We start from the raw sequence: 18,255 nt of genomic DNA on the forward strand, positions 1-18,255 counted from the left end.
CTAAAGGGAAATTATCTGAAAAACAAGCCATGATATACAGAATAATAAAAGAAAAAGACTAAAGTAAAGGGTAATCTGCTACCATATGTAACGCTCTTTGTACTTGATAGTGTCTTTGCTTACTATCAACTTGCTAGAAATAGCGTTGTAATTGAGATTTATTTTTAGGAGAGTGCCCTTGATCGGGATACTAGACAACAAGATATCAAAGTACTCAGAACTGACAGTACACAAGCGCGCAGAGTGCCGAGAAGCGTGCAACATGAGAATATAACAGTTCAATACATCGTGTCAACATTACCGTAAACAGTGCAATTCAGAGCTCCACACATGTGCATAAAGAAGTTACAGGGCCGCTACCCAAGAGAATTGCCGTGGTAGGTACACGTGCAAACAGAAGTAATAGGGGAATGGAACTTGTGAAAGAGAATTTTGGAAAACAAGTTTGAAAATAACAAATCTATTATACCAATCTCAAAGGGGTAACAAATTATCTTTACATCAGAACTTTGTTAAGAACCTCAGCTCTTGCTCTGAGTTTTTCTGCAGCTGAGTATGCGTGTCCTGTATGGTTTAGGTCAGCCCATACGAAGCGGGTGGATGCAGCCCTTAATGAAACATGTAGAATAGTAACTGGGTGTCTGAAACCTACTCCCACTGACAAACTCTACTGCTTGGCTGGTATTTCTCCTCCAGACATTCGGCGAGAAGTGTTTGCAAGGCAAGAGAGGTCGAAGGTGGATCTCACAAGCAACCACCCGTTATTTGGACATCGACCTCCACCCAGAAGACTGAAGTCCAGGAAAAGTTTCCTCAATGTCTCCAAGGCTTTGGATAAACCAGCAAGAACAGCACGTTGTGATATGTGGCGAGCAAAAATGGAGCATCTTTCTGATTGGATGGTGCCTTCTGAATCTCCACCCCCTGGTCATCATTTGGAATGGACAACCTGGAAGGCACTTAATCGTTTGAGGAGTGGAGTAGGTAAATCCAAGGATAACCTTAAAAAATGGGGTTATCTGAAAGATCAGTCAGACTTCTGCGATTGTGGGGAGCAACAAACTACCCAACACCTGTATGACTGTCAGTCCTGCCCTGTTCGTTGTACACTTCAAGACTTGATTCAAGCCACGGAAGAGGGAATTTCTGTTGCCCATTTCTGGGCAGACATTGTGTGAAACATGTTTTGTGACATAAAATGTATTCTGTTTTATTTGTATATAATACCTTATATGTATTTTTAAGTTTCTCAACACTCTGACACGAAATAAATAAATCAGAACAAATAGTATGTACCAGCATATGGCGTAATAAAAGCATTAAGTTTGATTTTAAAACACGTAGGTGATACAAGATTTGATTACATCGTCATAATCGAATTCCTAAGCACCAATCACTACAACCTTTGGACATATGTTCCGACACTTCAATTAGGGGAAAGAGAAAAAGGGGGAGGGAACCCATAGATTCTGAAATCAGTTTCTTTGCATTATATTACACAATACGCTAGAAGGGAGGTACATCAAATAAAGTTTCAGGCTCGTGCCAGTAGAATACAAAGTTGGTAGTGTCATACACTTGCTAGATAAGCTCACAAATTGATATAATGTTTACAATAGGACATCAAAAAATGTAACCTCATGCCAAACAATTCTAGAGATTCAGAATAGAAATAAACCAATCTCCAATCCAGGGAGTGATCCTTTTGGTAGATTAGAGAAGAAAAAAAAATAGGAATTCTAACAAGTGATCCCAGAAGGGATTAAAACACACATGCATGCGCAGAGGCGATAATAAAATTGAAGCTAACCGATGAACATACAAATTAAATTAGCAGACCACATCTTTTGAGCAAGCACCATTTTTACGCAAAGTTAACAGATAGATGGGATAAGTAAAGAAAACAAGGAAATAAGAAACGGAGGAATGGGATAGGATAAGGATCAAGCCGCCAAGTCCCCAGCACTAACAGACGCGATGCAAAAGTTCATCTCAAAAGTAAGGAATGTTTATGGACTAGAATATTAGATCAGCTGTCCAGTGCACCATTTACACCACATTTTAGGAATATGAATGTCCAAAAGGCAGAACATTTGCGCTGCATGAATACTCAGATGTATCCTGAAGGGAGCAAAGTTCAATTTTCATTACTACGGCGAAGCCCAAGTATAGGAAGGTAGGGCACGTTAAATGATAGAAAGAAACAGTGTCTGCTCACCCTTGACAGAAGTCCAGTACGAAGTTTACAAGTAAAATGGACACGGTCCAGCCGTGTCGAGAGTTCCAGCTCCCACTGTCTTCAACAAGGTTATACCACAACTGACCTGCCGAATGAACGACGCAAGGCCATATATATATGCCAGCGGGTAGATCGAGAACATACTATAGGCGTGACGTCAGAGTGGATGCGCCATGCAGGCGAGCAGTGACAGCAGTAGTACAAGCAGCCGGGAAGCCGACAGTTCATAACAGCAGACAGAGAAAAGAGCACCAATTCGAAGGGGAGAATTTTTTTTTTTTTTTACGTAAGGTAAGCACAAACAGCTCGCAACAGTGTGACCCTCTAGTGGAAAGAGACAGAATACTCTTGCCACCTTTGCACCTCAAACTGGGCATAATGAAGCAGTTTGTCAAAGCATTACCTAGGTGTGGCAACTGTTTCAAATATCTATGTAACAAGTTCTCCAACCTATCAGATGCTAAGATGAAGGAGGGTGTGTTCAATGGTCCCGATATTCGGAAAGTAATGCTAGATGAAGATTTCCTGAATTCATTGAATGCAGTGGAACGAGAAGCCTGGACTGCCGTTAAGTGTGAGGTTCAAAACTTCCTAGTGCGCCGTTCCCGCGTCCAGGTCGAGACGCACAAGATCCAGGCTAGCTCAAATATGATCACATTTCTCGCTGTTCACACTTTATGGGCTATGGGTTCCGCAATAGAGAAAAGATCACCGATTTATGCTAGTGGAAATACCTAACTTACGCAGAGAACGTCTCCCACCCGTATTCCTAGTTAGTTTCCACCTCCGGCTTACGAAATTACCAAGTTGTTAGCACTTATATCTAAGCAACTATTCTAGAAGTCATTAAAATAATGGTTAAATTTTACTATGCATCATTTATTATAAATCAGGAAAGATCTGACGCAAAAGGTTGTTAAGAATTCCTCTTTGGAATGGTAAGTAATAAGCATTGATATATATCTTGAAATTCATCTTGAAATGTTAAGTTGGAGACGTTGAATTGAAATAAGATCTCAACTTAAGATACTTGAAAATGAAAACATTACATTAAAAGATGTTAATTAAAGAATACTAGATTGAAAACATCTGATTGAAAAGAAAATAATTTAAATTAAACAAAGACATTAGATGCATCTAATTAAATGAATGAAAATTACATTGAATCACAATATATACACTATCGTAGATTGAAGAGTCTTTAAATGTTGGATACAGCTTCCATACTTGGTAATGAATAAATTAAAATTGGGATCACATCTTTCATTATGTAAATTCTTGAAAAATTATTCTGAAAATTCTACTTGCTTTCATCTCATTTTCGTTAATTCCTTGCAATAAGTTAACTTTGCTTGACTCAAAATATTTGTGTCCAAATACACAACCAGATTGACATGAGAAAATATCTTCAGAAATATTTAAAATATCTAATATATATCGCACTTTCCAAACATGTTCTCAGATTTCTTGGCATTTTTCCTTGCAGAGACAAAGACAACCCCCTTTAAGTCAATATATTCTTAAAAATACTCTGATCAAACATCATATCTAGAAATTATGCAAATTGTTCTCTTATTTGAGATCATTAATTAATTCAAGTGCATATCTATGTCATAACATTGTGCTATCAAGTGTATCTGACCATCACTCCATCGAATCATACCGTAATTAGGTGGTCTACCTTGTGAGAAGACTTCACTTACTACCAACAACTCTTATTTGTGAAGCTAAGTCACCAGTGATATCGGGTAATGCATTGGAATAAACTTCAAAGCTTCCCTAATATGTGAGAAAATTCTTACGATTAGAAGAAATACATGGATGTAGGTTAATTTAATATCATCTTCCTCATCAAGAATCATTTGGTGATCTACGATAAAAGTATCAACATACGGACGTCATTGAGATCGTATCCTACTCTACCTATGGCTTATTCAAGGATAAACAGTCGATTGAAGACAAATTATGTTCATTAACTACCTCAGGAACACGTAACTTGAAATACTATCTTCATTAAAACAAACTATGACCTTACTCACGAAGAACAATAATCATCACCAACATTAATCATCATAACCTCACTTTTAGAACCATCACTTCACATTTCATATCAATATAGCACTTCACTTCACAGTAACTGCATTAACTCATTCCAACTCGACGTATATCTGTCATCATTGACCGTATACCTGACTACTCTGTCATAGTCTCAATCTTTTAATAATTCCGTAAAATATTACCATATCCTTCTATTTAGTAAACATATCCTACGTACGATCTCATTTCCACTATTAATTGATGTCATAAGTTCTCACATAAGCCTAATATTTATCGCAACGTCGTATGAAATTCACCAAGAGACAAAAAGTTAACCTCCTCTCATATTACATTGACAGCATTACGAACGGATGCTTTATTATGACTGGTTGACTATATCCTATACATGGATTTGACATTCAGGTCCGATGAATACCTATCAACCTTTAACCTAACTATGGTATTCGTCTTCTCGTATATAATCATTTCACTGACATTAATTAGAATAGTACTTTGAAAAATAAATAAATTTATACTTGTAGGATTGACTTAAAGAAACTTATCTTTGCTCTGATTCCCCCGTAGTCATCTCATGTCCGGGTGGATGGACATGTGAGCACAGCTCCTGGCATTTCCTCATCTGTTTGGGAACATCTGGGACTGTCTCGGCTGGTTATTGGTCCTTATGGGCTGTAAAAGTCATTCTGTGCCGCCATCATCTAGGTAGCCACGCCTTCATTTTCTCAGTGCATGCTGCTGGTCTCTCGAGCAATTGGAACAAAACAAGACGTCAGTTTGGTTAATGTCGTCATCTTATGGATATGCTTTTCTACCATCTGAATGTGATAAATGAATATTGCTCTTAGAAAAGTTGATCTTGGAAGTATTCTAAAATTTGGAATATGTAAAAGTGATTATTCCAATCAAATTATGGAAATATATGTATATATATTCTTCTCCTTGTCGATATTACAGCTCTGTAGCCTCTCAGAATTGATGGTATCGGCTAATACGTCGTCTCGGGTGTATATCGTGACGTAGCAATGTGGAAGTCTTTATATTTTAAAATACGATTTAATTTCGCGGCGTGAAATATTCTGTAGCGCTAATACTTCGTAAAACGGTTGTGAACAACAGTTTCACTCTATCTTATGGCTAGTATTCTGGTGCAGTGATGTTTTTCTTCCTCTTAAGTATGACCGTGACGTTCTCCTTCTATGCGAATTGAATGTTAAAATTTTAATAATAACTCTTAACAATCTTCATACGTCCTTCTTTACCACCACCTTCTATGCTTCTTCCTCGCCGAGCGCTTGACAAAAACATTACTCCTTCGGCTCATAGTAGTATTCTGACACTTTAATATTGATGTTCTGAAGACTTAAACTCCATTTTTGTTCCAATTGGATCTTGTTGGGAACAGTGAAATGGCACATTAGGAAATAATTGCAGCCCAGAGTATGTCGACATAGTGGAGAACATGCTGATGAAGTTGAAAATGCTGTGATGCTCAATGAGTTTGAAGTTACATTTTTTACATTCTCACCTTGACCTTTTTCTTCCAAACCTGGGTGCTGTAAGTGAAGAACAGGGTGAAGGGTTCCATCAGGATATAAAGGACATGGAACGACGATACCAGGGAACTTGGGATGTTCGGATGATGGGCGACTACTGCTGGATGCTTCACCGTGAGCACACAGAAATGCCCCATAAGAGGAAAAGCAGGGGCCATGCCATGACAACTAAGAAAGCACGGAATGAATTACGTTAGTGCGTGTTTTTACCACATTCTCTGTATGCATCTGTTCACTGTGTGCATATTTCAATATGTTGTTGGTTTAAACTTGTATTCTAGTTCAGCATGATTCGTGTGCCATGTATATATATGTACTACCTCAATATGTGATATCATTAACAAAGTATGTGCCAAAACTGTGGGTGATACGATATTTTCAGTGTCATTTTTGAATTCAGAAGGCAGAAATACATGAAGTACACCTACTTTTGTGAAAAAAGTTTTTTCCCTGTTGCATAGTGTAATCTTCGTGTGCTGTTGGGTAGGCAAGCTGCTCGTCAGAATTGTAACGTGTTTTGCTTACCTTTCCCTGATTTGTAATCAGGTAGTTTTGCCTGTGTGTTGTATACTGTGTGCCGCCTGGTATTAGCTGTATAGAGACACGATGTGCAAAATACGCAGCGATTAAAACAGGATGAATTTCAATTATATTTTGAAGGAAAAAAATGTTAAATATAAGCAAAAAGGCTACATTTTAATTCGTTATACTGAAAGTTTGTAATTCGTTACAATGAAATATTTTAACATGCATTAAATAGGGAAAAGGGAAGGGGCCTAAAAATTATTTTGCTATTCTGAACATTATGTTAAACTGGCGTTCATTATAATGACATTTTACTGTATAAGCTAGTACATACAACTCGGCACGGCACGTGAATGTCTCGTCATTTGAGTTTAAGGCCTGGCCAGTGCTCGCTTGAACATCACGTCAAATAGACGAGTGGGTTAATTGTGCATTTCATCCTGTTAAAAACATAGTTAACTTGACGATCCAATAAATATCTGCTCAGCGTAACCCATTGTTCTCACGACTGAATCTCGTGAACCATTAATTAAATGAAATAAAAAGTTATACTAACTCTTCCTCCATGTAAGTAAAAATAAAGCAGCACTGAAAACTTGGACGACTGTGACACACAATAATGGAACAAACATAAAATGTACACGTCACAGCATCCTGCTGCAATCTACACGTGTCACCATTTATCAGAGAAAAACACTATCATTAACTAAAACTAGAAATATCTATAGATGAGTTCTATAGTACAAAATTTACACCACGTGGTCACACGCATATCATATTCAGGTAATGAAAATCAAATTCACAAGCACGGGGAAAATACGACGATCCTTAAATATCAGTGCAGCATAGCAAGAATATGACGAATAATCATCTACCATTGTTCGCATGGAACTCAATGTAATCCAGAATATCATTGATCAGATAATTCTACACAAGCTATTTGGCATCTTCGGAAATCTGATGAAAATTTATACTCATCTGACATTATTATCAGGCAAAAGAAACTCATGAACTTCAAATAATTCTCATAAAAAGGCATAAGATTGCAACTTGAAGTCAAATAATTTATTATGAAGACTTATGTATCCTCATTTCACCTCGTAGAAATGAGGGAGTTCTATTAATGTTCGAAGACACTCATAATCTATTTAAATATCTGTCTCATAGACAATCTCACTAAATCATTGTGTAACATATTACAACGCGTGCTAGTGATTCCATTAATGCAAAGAATGATCCCAACTACACAAATCACATGATTATTCCCAAGAAATATTTCTCAATGCATGTCCCAATGCATAAGAAAAATACACTATCATACGTGGTACGACCTAAGAAATATACTAAACCACACGCAAAATGGAAAGTCAAAATGATGCCCTTCCTGAATTATAGAAATATTCTCAGGCTACAAACATAGCATTCACTTATCAAGATGAGTCTAAAATTCTTATCAGCATGTGGTAAACACCTTCAGTAAAATAAGCTTGAAATATACTTCCGAAGATAAATATGTATTCAAGTGAAATGTTCTTTAATGTTATAGCAATTAACTGGAAAATTGATACAGTAATAATAATTTTGTATGGCTATTTCTAGCCGAGTGCAGTCCTTGTAAGGCAGAGTCTCCGATGAGGGTGAGCGGCATCTGCCATGTGTAGGTAACTGTGTGTTATTGTGGTGGAAGATAGTGTTATGTGTGGTGTGTGAGTTGCAGGGATGTTGAGGACAGTACAAACACCCACCCCCTGAGCCATTGGTATTAACCAATGAAGGTTAAAATCCCCGACCCGGCCAGGAATCGTACCTGGGGCCCTCTGAACTGAAGGCCGGTACGTTGACCATTCAGCCAGTGAACTGGACATTCATACAGTGAAACCTCATTAAGACATTTCTGCAGGAGACAAGGAAAAAGAACGTGTTAAGTGAGAAAACATACTAATGGATTTACAAATAAAAACTATCCAACAGTGATATGGAGACACTAGATAAGACATTTTTCGACATGAGGGCATTTTACGTCGTGTATCCGTGGGTAGTGAAAATTATAGGCCTATCTACCATTTCTACAGATGAGAGGAAAGTATTAAAAGGGGTGAAAAACACGAGAGAACAAATATGAAAACTTTTTTTGCTGGAGATTATAAAACACCGGTACACTGAAAGGTGTGAAAACACCAAACAACAAATATGAAAACATGTACACAGGGGCCAACAAAAATATTGAAGTATTATTGCAGATTACACTCTTTCTAAAACAAATGTTAGTAGGAGCCTTTTATTTTGGAGCAGTGAGTTATTAAAACATTATTTTCTGGTCACACGATGAATTGGAGGTTACAGTTGAACATGTGCGAGGAAAGGAACTGGCCACCCTACCGTACGTAAACTCTGTTTCGGGCACACTTCTGCGGAAGTTCGGACCTGCCTTCGGGCAGAATACACCCTTACGTTCCCTAACTGTACCCCTCAACACAAAATACATTTCTACCTTCAGAATGGAACGTGAAAAACAGGCACAAACAGGCTCGCTCTGCTATTCAGCAATCCTGCTGCTAACTGGCAAACAAAACTGAAATTTCTGAGGCTAACGGCTTGCTCCCTGAAAGTACAGCTTATCCTTTGAAGTTCAGGAAGGCCTTTTTCCGTAATCACACAGCTGTGGCTCCTACCCGAGTTAGAAATCATGTTTCTTTCTGAAGGGATGAAAAGTACAGTACCATTTTGATGTCTAGGAAAAATGTGATTGTACTAAGTGGTAAGAGCAAAAATTATTTAGGGAACTGGAAATGGTAAATGTCTTTATATACCTTGGGTCGACCATCTGTGATACCGGAAGTTCTGACAAAAAGATTAGAAGACGTGTCACCTTAGGGCGCGTTGCCATGAGCAAACTCACAAAAATATGGCAGAGCAGAGCAATAACAAACAGTACAAAGATTAGACTAGTTGATTTTCTTGTGTTCTCTCTCTTCCTTTATGGTTCCAAGACCTGGACCCTCAAGGCTAGAGTTAAGTACCGTATCAACGCCCTTTCAGATGTGGTGTTTGAGAAGGATTCTCCATGTACCTTGGACGGAAAGAACTAATGCATCTATTATTCAAGAACTGAATATCTCCGAACATCTCTCTTCTCGCATCATAAGGAGAATCATCCAATTCTTTGGACATATTGTAAGAAGGGATAGTGAAAATCTGGAGAAGTGTATCATGGAAGGCAAAGATGTCGACAGAAGACCACGAGGAAGGACATCGAGCAAGTGGATTGGTCAGGTTCTGCATACCACCGGTCTGACTCTTCAGCAGGCTTTAAGAGAAGCTGAACATTGTCAAAGTTGGCGCCACTTAAGAATATTGTGTGAAGTCAAATGGGGTCACGACACTGAGCAATGAGTTACATGACTTATGATGATGATATAGATTTAATACGATGAGAATCAGGACTTCGAATTTATGATGTGCTAAGCGAAAAAACATGTTAATGAGGAACATATGAATGAGGTTTCACTGTATTTTATTAGTTCTTGTAGATGACTGTAATATTAGTAGGATTCATATTCGATGACATCATCCGTATTATCGACGCACAACTGACGACATGAAAATCCTAACATCACACATCGTAAATTATAACACTCAAGGATTAATTTAAGTTTCAACATTGAGATAGAAAATGGGAAAAATCCATTGTAAAGATACCATATTAAGACTAAAGAACTCATTAATCCATTCCAGAAAAAAGTTAACTACGGATACTACTACATAGAACAGAGTTGAATTATTATTCGAAGACACTCATAATCTATTTAAATATCGACATAACAGGTTGACTTAACTTTGATTTTTCTGTTTTCTAGGATGACTGCATGTCGGATGGGATCTGATGACTTTAAGGATGGTTTCCTGGCATTACGAACCTGCTAGCATCAGTTCCAGTGTTTAGATCTGCATGATGATTGATGAAGTCTCCAGCGTGATGAATGAATAACCCTCATCCTTCATGTTGGTGTGCAGGTCAAACTCTGAAACTTGTAATAAATAAAATTACCAGAAAGCCCGAGCATGCTGTTTCGGTGGGAGAAACGTGAGGCGTGACACTAACCAGTGCAGCAATCGGTAAGGATCCAAGACTAAATTTTACACTGTTGAGAATCTTCCACTGTTTTGATACTTTATTTTGCCTTTTGGCAATTTTTATTTTATTTTATATGTTAACAGTACATGTTTCGTTCCTTGTTTAGGAACATCCTCAGCTGTTATAGTGGCTTAGGTGAATGGTTAAGATTTTAAAATACATAGATTTACAAATACATTGATTCACTTAAAAACTAAATACGAATTAAGATAGATGATATTAAAAACAGTGTGGAGTTAGTGTGTTACTGGTATGAGAGCAGATGATTACATGGTTGATTGACTTAAAACTATGTCTATTCATTAGAATAGTTGTTAAAAATTTTTTTCACTTTATTACATAAAAATTCTGTATGCAATTAAAATTCTTTTAAAAAATGTTTGACTTCATAACATTGTTCGAATTGTTGAAAGTTTTTCTTCCTTTTCTTCCAGGTAAGTTGTTGTATGTTGTGTGCTTGCTTATAGTGCTTTTGACTGAGTCTAATGTGGAAACTTTTGGAGCTGATTGCTGATCTATTAATGTGAAGGGAGCCTCGTTTCAAATTTCTGAAATGAAATAAAATACGGTAGTACCCAAGTTACATAAAGAAGGAATCCCCATAAGACCAATAATAAACTTCCGCAACAGTCCTACTTATAAAACATTGCAATACGTACACACTTTCCTAACCAAACATTACGTTTTTCACAACAAGACACCAATAAAAAATTCCATAGATTTTTGCAAAGTACTCAAAAACTTTAAGTTAACACCACATCAAGTAACATGTTCCTTCGATATCAAGGACATGTACACAAACATTCCAGTGGACGAAACAATAAAAATTATCAGAAAGAATCTGATAGAACATAATCAACTCGGCATTCCAGAAGTAGAGGATTTCATTAACATACTCAAATTCATTACGAAACACAACTACTTCACTTTCAATAACAAAATATATAAACAAGAAGGCCTCCCAATGGGTGCTCCAGCTTCGGGCATTTTAGCCAAAATGAAATGAAATGTCGTATGGCTTTTAGTGCCGGGATATCCCAGGACGGGTTTGGCTCGCCAGGTGCAGGTCTTTCTATTTGACACCCGTAGGTGACCTGCGCGTCGTGATGAGGATGAAATGATGATGAAGACAACACATACACCCAGCCCCCGTGCCATTGGAATTAACCAATTAAGGTTAAAATCCCCGACCCGGCCGGGAATCGAACCCGGGACCCTCTGAACCAAAGGCCAGTGCGCTAACCGTTCAGCCAACGAGTCGGACATTTTAGCCAATATTTATCTCGACTACCTAGAACATACCAAAATAATAGGACAAATAGAAGGTCTTAATTTATGGATACGCTTCGTAGACAACATTTTTGCCGTAATAGATCAAAAAGATAATAACAGTGACGATATCCTCAATAAATTAAATACACTTGATTCCAGAATAAAGTTCACACTAGAAAAAGAAAAATCAATAAATTTTTTGGACATAAATGTAACATGAAAAAGGGAAGAGTTCGTCTTCAAGATACATAGAAAACCTACTTTCACTCCCACCACAATAAAAAACTACTCATTGCACCCAGAATCGCAAAAAAGGTCAGCTTATTACAGTTACATATACAGAGCGTTTAACATACCCCTTACACACACAGAAAGAGAAAAAGAACTGCTCTTTATTCGCAAACAAGCCCAGTATAACGGTTTCGAACCAAAGATAATAAACAAAATAATCAGTAAATTCAAACAAAAATAGCAAACCAATCTAACACCCAAAACGAAAAAGAAAGACAAATACGCTAAGTTCACATTCAACAACCCTAACCTATACACAGTAACCAATTTATTCAGAAAACATAATTATAAGATCGCATTTTCAACCAGCAACAACACGAAGCAAAAATTTTTTAATCACAACATTGTCAATTCCCTAGGTAAAAACAAACACTCTGAATCAGGGGTTTATAAATTAAAATGCCATCAATGTAAAAAAAGTTATGTCGGATAAACTGGGCGCAGTTATACTGTAAGATACCAAGAACATGTCAATGCCGAAAGACATAAAAAAATTTCCGCGATGGGCCAGCACATGAGTTTAACGGGACATCAATTTACAACCATAGAGCAGGACTTAACTATATTACATAAAATACACAAAGGAGCTCTCCTTAATACTTTAGAAAATCTATATATTTATTTAGAACAAAAAAGTGATCAAGACAATAACCTCAATGAAACTATTGATAATAGAAACCCTTTATTTGAAGGGACATTATCAAGTCTCGAAGCATTAGGTAAAAGACACAATACAGATAGTAGAAGAATGAACAAGACAGAGCCTCTGCCATTTTGTACATCCCCTCTACCCAGCCCTCCCAAAGTTGATGCCATCACTGTAACCGACACGCCCCCTCCCCTCTCCGCAGCCCCACCTCCCCGTAGGGAGGAGCATACAACGGAATACACACACCATTACTTCACCAGACGCAAAGCAGCATCAAACGTCCCTCCAGGGTCACAGTAGAATTGGAATTCAGCTATAGCAAGGTAAATGAACTTTTTTATACATTCCATATTACGCAAAGACACAGCTTTCGAACAAATTCCCACTACCGTATTTTATTTCATTTCAGAAATTTGAAACGAGGCTCCCTTCACATTAATAGATCAGCAATCAGCTCCAAAAGTTTCCACATTAGACTCAGTCAAAAGCACTATAAGCAAGCACACAACATACAACAACTTACCTGGAAGGAAAGGAAGAAAAACTTTCAACAATTCGGACAATGTTATGAAGTCAAATATTTTTTAAAGAATTTTAATTGCATACAGACTTTTTATGTAACAAAGTGAAAATTTTTTTTTACAACTATTCTAATGAATAGACATAGTTTTAAGTCAATCAACCATGTAATTATCTGCTCTCATACCAGTAACACACTAACTCCACACTGTTTTTAATATCATCTATCTTAATTCGTATTTAGTTTTTAAGTGAATCAATGTATTTGTAAATCTATGTATTTTAATATCTTAACCATTCACCTAAGCCACTATAACAGCTGAGGATGTTCCTAAACAAGGAACGAAACATGTACTGTTAACATATAAAAAAAAAAAAAATTGCCAAAAGGCAAATTAAAGTATCAAAACGGTGGAAGATTCTCAATAGTGTAAAATTTAGTGATTAAATTTTGATACGGAAAATGAAGCTGATTACTTGCAAAGGATCCAAGACGTCAATGAAGAAGTGTGTAGATAAGGTTATTGATGCTCTTCGTAAAGAAGGTCTACAAGGTCTACAAACGTCTACAAACCACCAACATGAAGAAAGAAACATCACTTTACAAGACCACCGAAACAGCAGGCTCAGGCGACGATGAATTACTTTATCAAGAAATGTAGATTTGTTCAAGCTGAACAATAGAAGATTGCATTGGAAACTGCGCAAAATATGTAGCACCCGCGCACCGGTCCGAATGAGACACACAGAATCAGAATCAGAATTAGAATCAGAGTCAGAATTAGCATTAGAATGACTTGCCGCACACGCTTACATGCTTATATAGGCTTGCTACACGTGGTTATAGTGCCCAGAAAAGTTTACTAGTAGCAACGCTCTCACAGGCACATCTTCACGCGTCACTCAGTCAACCCAACCTCGCTTAAAACAAAGCCCTCGTATTGGCTATCGTGCGTCTGATGTGACATCAAACGTCCACTCACGTACATCCACATTGATCCACTCCAATTCTTCAGCCTATACAACCTGCCGTACCCCGTGTTTCCAAGCCACTTTGTTGCAACACATCCAACTGACTTCAACCGTCCTTCCCGATATAGTCGCTGTTTTCCCGGTTGCACAATCCTTACGGCTAGGCCATATTTACAGACTCTTACCCAAACGGAAATTTATACAAAATATAATGATGCACATATGCAGTATTCCCTAAATACACATTCTTCTTATAATATTACATTTTTACATTCTAAATAAACAAAATTACATGATTTTAACATTATAAACTATATACGAAATTTCCTAACCTAAAAATTCGGGGATCGTACATACGTACGGTTACAATACTCCCTAGGTCACTGCTAGCCAAGCGAACTGCGGAAAGTGTGTCGTGCAAGCGATTGAATGTCGTGAGCAAGGCTGTTCAAATAGCGTACTAAATTATTACTGGGTTGTTGTCACAGAATATGCTGTTCATGCATATATACGTGATATAATTATTTATAAAATTGTTAGAATGTCAAATGTTTCCAGAACTATCAATTTTTGCAAAATATTATAACACATTGGAATTGTCATGACACTTGAAGTTAGATCACTCATGGTGGCGCTAATGTTTCGTGAGCTCAGTATACCAGAGGTTTCAAATCCTCTTTATTTCAAGTCTAATATTGGTTCTCACATGTTCTGAAGGTCAAAATGTATTATTTTCTTTCATATCGCCACGGCTGGCTGAATTTTCCCCGACAGGTTACAGAAAAATAAGTGTAAAAAAACAACTGTAACTCGCTTGCCAAGTTCCAGCCACGTGACTCCAGACATAGCCTAGGTCAAAGATACGGCACTCAGGAATGTCAAAGACCAGAACTGTCGCAGTATATTGTTACGTTCTTCATTCGTCTAATCAATTTTTTATTAAAATAAGCATTTTGACAGCTAGGGCATTCCTTTCTCCTTCCCTTCGCTTCCACTCACTTGCTTGTTCATTCAGACCACTCAGAGCAACATGAGCCAGCCAGCATGCTTATTTCCATGGCAACCATACCCCCTACTCCCCACTCAGGCAGGCAGTAAGCGGACCTCCCTTTAAGAACTGTCAGGATGGATCTTTCAGTATTACGACTATAGTGTAAGATGACTTTTTAATGTACGACGCTTTTCTAAGGGAACTTTTTTTAATGTGATGAACAAATGGCATGCAGAAAAATTGTTTATGTGCAATGTCTGATCTTTCAAAAAACTTTTCACTTACCGTATTTACACGAATAATCCCCGCATACTTTTAAAAAGAATTTGAGGCATGAAATTGGGGTGCAGGTTTTATTTGCATCAAGGTTGGCAACACTCTCCTGCTTCACGTAATTTTCGATGTTGGGTGTACAGTTATGCTTTTATGTAACTGCAGATGGAAGAAAACTGTCGCCAAGTGTCATATTTAAACGGAAAACCATTCAGACTTTTAATTCAAAACTGCCTTCACATTTGAAAAATAGTTTGTACAGAGTAATTTAAATCCGAATGTTCTCGGCGTCACGATAGAACGTATCTTCTGGAACGAGCAGGGATAGCTTTCCACACTTTTGCTTGTTTCGGTGTGTCTACAGTGTGTTACATAGTTGCTAAGTTCGAGTGAAATCGTAATTCACTAGTATTCAACTAGAAATAGGAAAGGACTTCCACCTATCAATACTTATTTATTGGACTTATTAGTATTCAGTGTTTTAAGGAATGCGAAAATATCACGTAGCAGGCAGTGTGTGGAGAAGCAGAATCCGCGAACACTGGCGATGCTGACAGTTGGTGAAAAAGCATGGCTCATAATTATAATCAATTCGTACGCACTGAACAATATTGTCAATGCCAATGAAACAGCATCTTTCTTTTTTAATGCCAAGATCAAACGGACGTATGGCTTTTATAGGAGATAGGGTAACTGTACTGTGTTGCAATGCAGACGCAAGCAAAAGACTTCCTCCCCTCGTCATAGGAAATTTCAATAAGCCACGGTATTTCTGTGCAAGTACAAGGCATCTAAAAATGCAAACAGTCCAGTAATCCAAAAAAATGAGGCACATGCACAAGGGAGCCAGCATAATTTGTCCTCGTCTTTGAATCTTGTTTTTTCTTTCGTTGCACGAGGTTATGTTTGCCAGTGATTTATCCAAGTGCATTATTTGAATATTGTGGCCTTGTTGGGTACCTTTTATAATAGTTTTTTTTCGTGGCATTTGAAACATTTAAACTGTGAATCTATGTTAATTGCATGCTGTAATGGGTCTTAGAATATTTTGTGACGCGGCAAGAATTCTGTATTACGAGTTGGCAGTTAATTCGAATCACAGAATTCGAAGTCACATTTTTGCGTCCCTACGACTTAAAATTAACGAGATTTTACTGTGTTGCAAAACGAACAAACTAGTTTGCAGTTTTGTCTGTTTCAAGTGTTTACATTGCACAAAAAGAATAATCCACTGCTAGTCGTATTACTCTCGGAGTAAAAAGAGATCACGTGTGAGAAGTGTTTTCAGACGTGGAGTGTGATGAATTTGTAAGTAACTTAAGAGAGGATTCTACTGATGCAGGAGACAAAGAATTTTCCGATCTACAGTGAATAGAGCTGATTGCAAGTTCAGATTAATGAAATAGTTGTCACATAAGGAGGCCTACTTGCTAATTTTGATGGCAAATGTATTTTATAGCAGTGAAGTGGTGTATGGCTTTTAGTGCCGAGAGCGTCCGAGGACATGTTCAGCTTGCCAGGTGCAGGTCTTTTGATTTGACTCCCGTAGGCGACCTGCATGTCATGATGAGGATGAATGATGAAGACGACACATACACCCAGCCCCCGTATCTGAGAAATTAACCAATGGTGGTTAACATTCCCGACCCTGCCGGGAATCGAACCCGGGACCCCTGTGACCAAAGGCCAGCACGCTAACCATTTAGTCATGGAGCTGGACTATTGCAATGATAATGCATTTTAATCATCTCAAATATGTTGAGGCAAAGTAGCTATATCAGTCATGTTGATGTTTCCGTAAAGATCACGTGGAACTGGAGGAGTGATATGAAATGTTTGTTTTTGCCTCTGTTACTTTTTTCCTGGAAAGAATTTTAGTTTATTTCATTTTTTCAAAATTATCATTCCTAAAATTGGGGCGCATGTATTATTCGGCAGCGGGGATTATTCGCATAAATACAGTATGTTTTCCTGAAATCCAGCATCGACTCCAGTGTAAAGATCTTATACCGAACTTTGTGCTTACTCAGTTCCTATCTGGGCACTGTAAATTTAAGTCATACTTCGAGCGATTTAAGATTAAGACTGCAGATGGTTACTCTTGCTTTTGTGGATCATCTCAAACTGTGCATCGTCTTCTATTTGACTGTCCTGTTTTTGGAAGAGTAAGATTTACTCTAGTATGCTATTTAAACTTGTGCTATAATGAACTGGCTGAACCTCTGTGGTGGTGTTCTCATTTTCACACATTCATCACATCTTCAATAAGCTTTCATGATAATACTCTGTATGGAAAATTCAATAATAATAATAATAATAATAATAATAATAATAATAATAATAATAATAATAATGTAACTGTAGGTTTTATCAGATGTATTGGTTGAAGAAGTCTTACGTTAAGGACGAAACGTACCAGAAAATGTGTGATTTGTAAATAATAATAATAATAATAATAATTTAGAGATTTTAAGGACCTTGTTGGTATTGAATAAGGTGGAAACAGAATTATTTCCTTTCAAGGTTATTGCATGTTTCTGACAAGGCGTTGCACATTCAGTTGAGGCAGACGTCCTCACTCTTCCAGAAGGCCATCTTCAAGGGCTTGTAATGTTTGGGTTGATGGATTTCCCACTCGAATGCATTGCTCCGGTTGATCCCAGACTTGTTTGATTGGATTCAAGCGAGGACTTCTGGATGGCCACTCCATTCATTGCATGTCGTGCTCGTGCAGGAATGTCCAAACTATGTTGGCGATCTAGCACTATTGTGCAGGAC

General features: G+C 37.6%; 1 protein-coding gene across 1 annotated transcript in view; it reads left to right on the top strand.

The window, feature by feature from the left end:
* Ptpmeg (protein tyrosine phosphatase Meg) overlaps positions 1 to 18,255 on the top strand; it is a 502,744-nt gene that overhangs the window by 93,086 nt on the left and 391,403 nt on the right. The window lies entirely within an intron of this gene.

The sequence above is a fragment of the Anabrus simplex genome, chromosome 2 (assembly GCF_040414725.1).
Source record: "Anabrus simplex isolate iqAnaSimp1 chromosome 2, ASM4041472v1, whole genome shotgun sequence".
Lineage (NCBI taxonomy): Eukaryota > Metazoa > Arthropoda > Insecta > Orthoptera > Tettigoniidae > Anabrus > Anabrus simplex.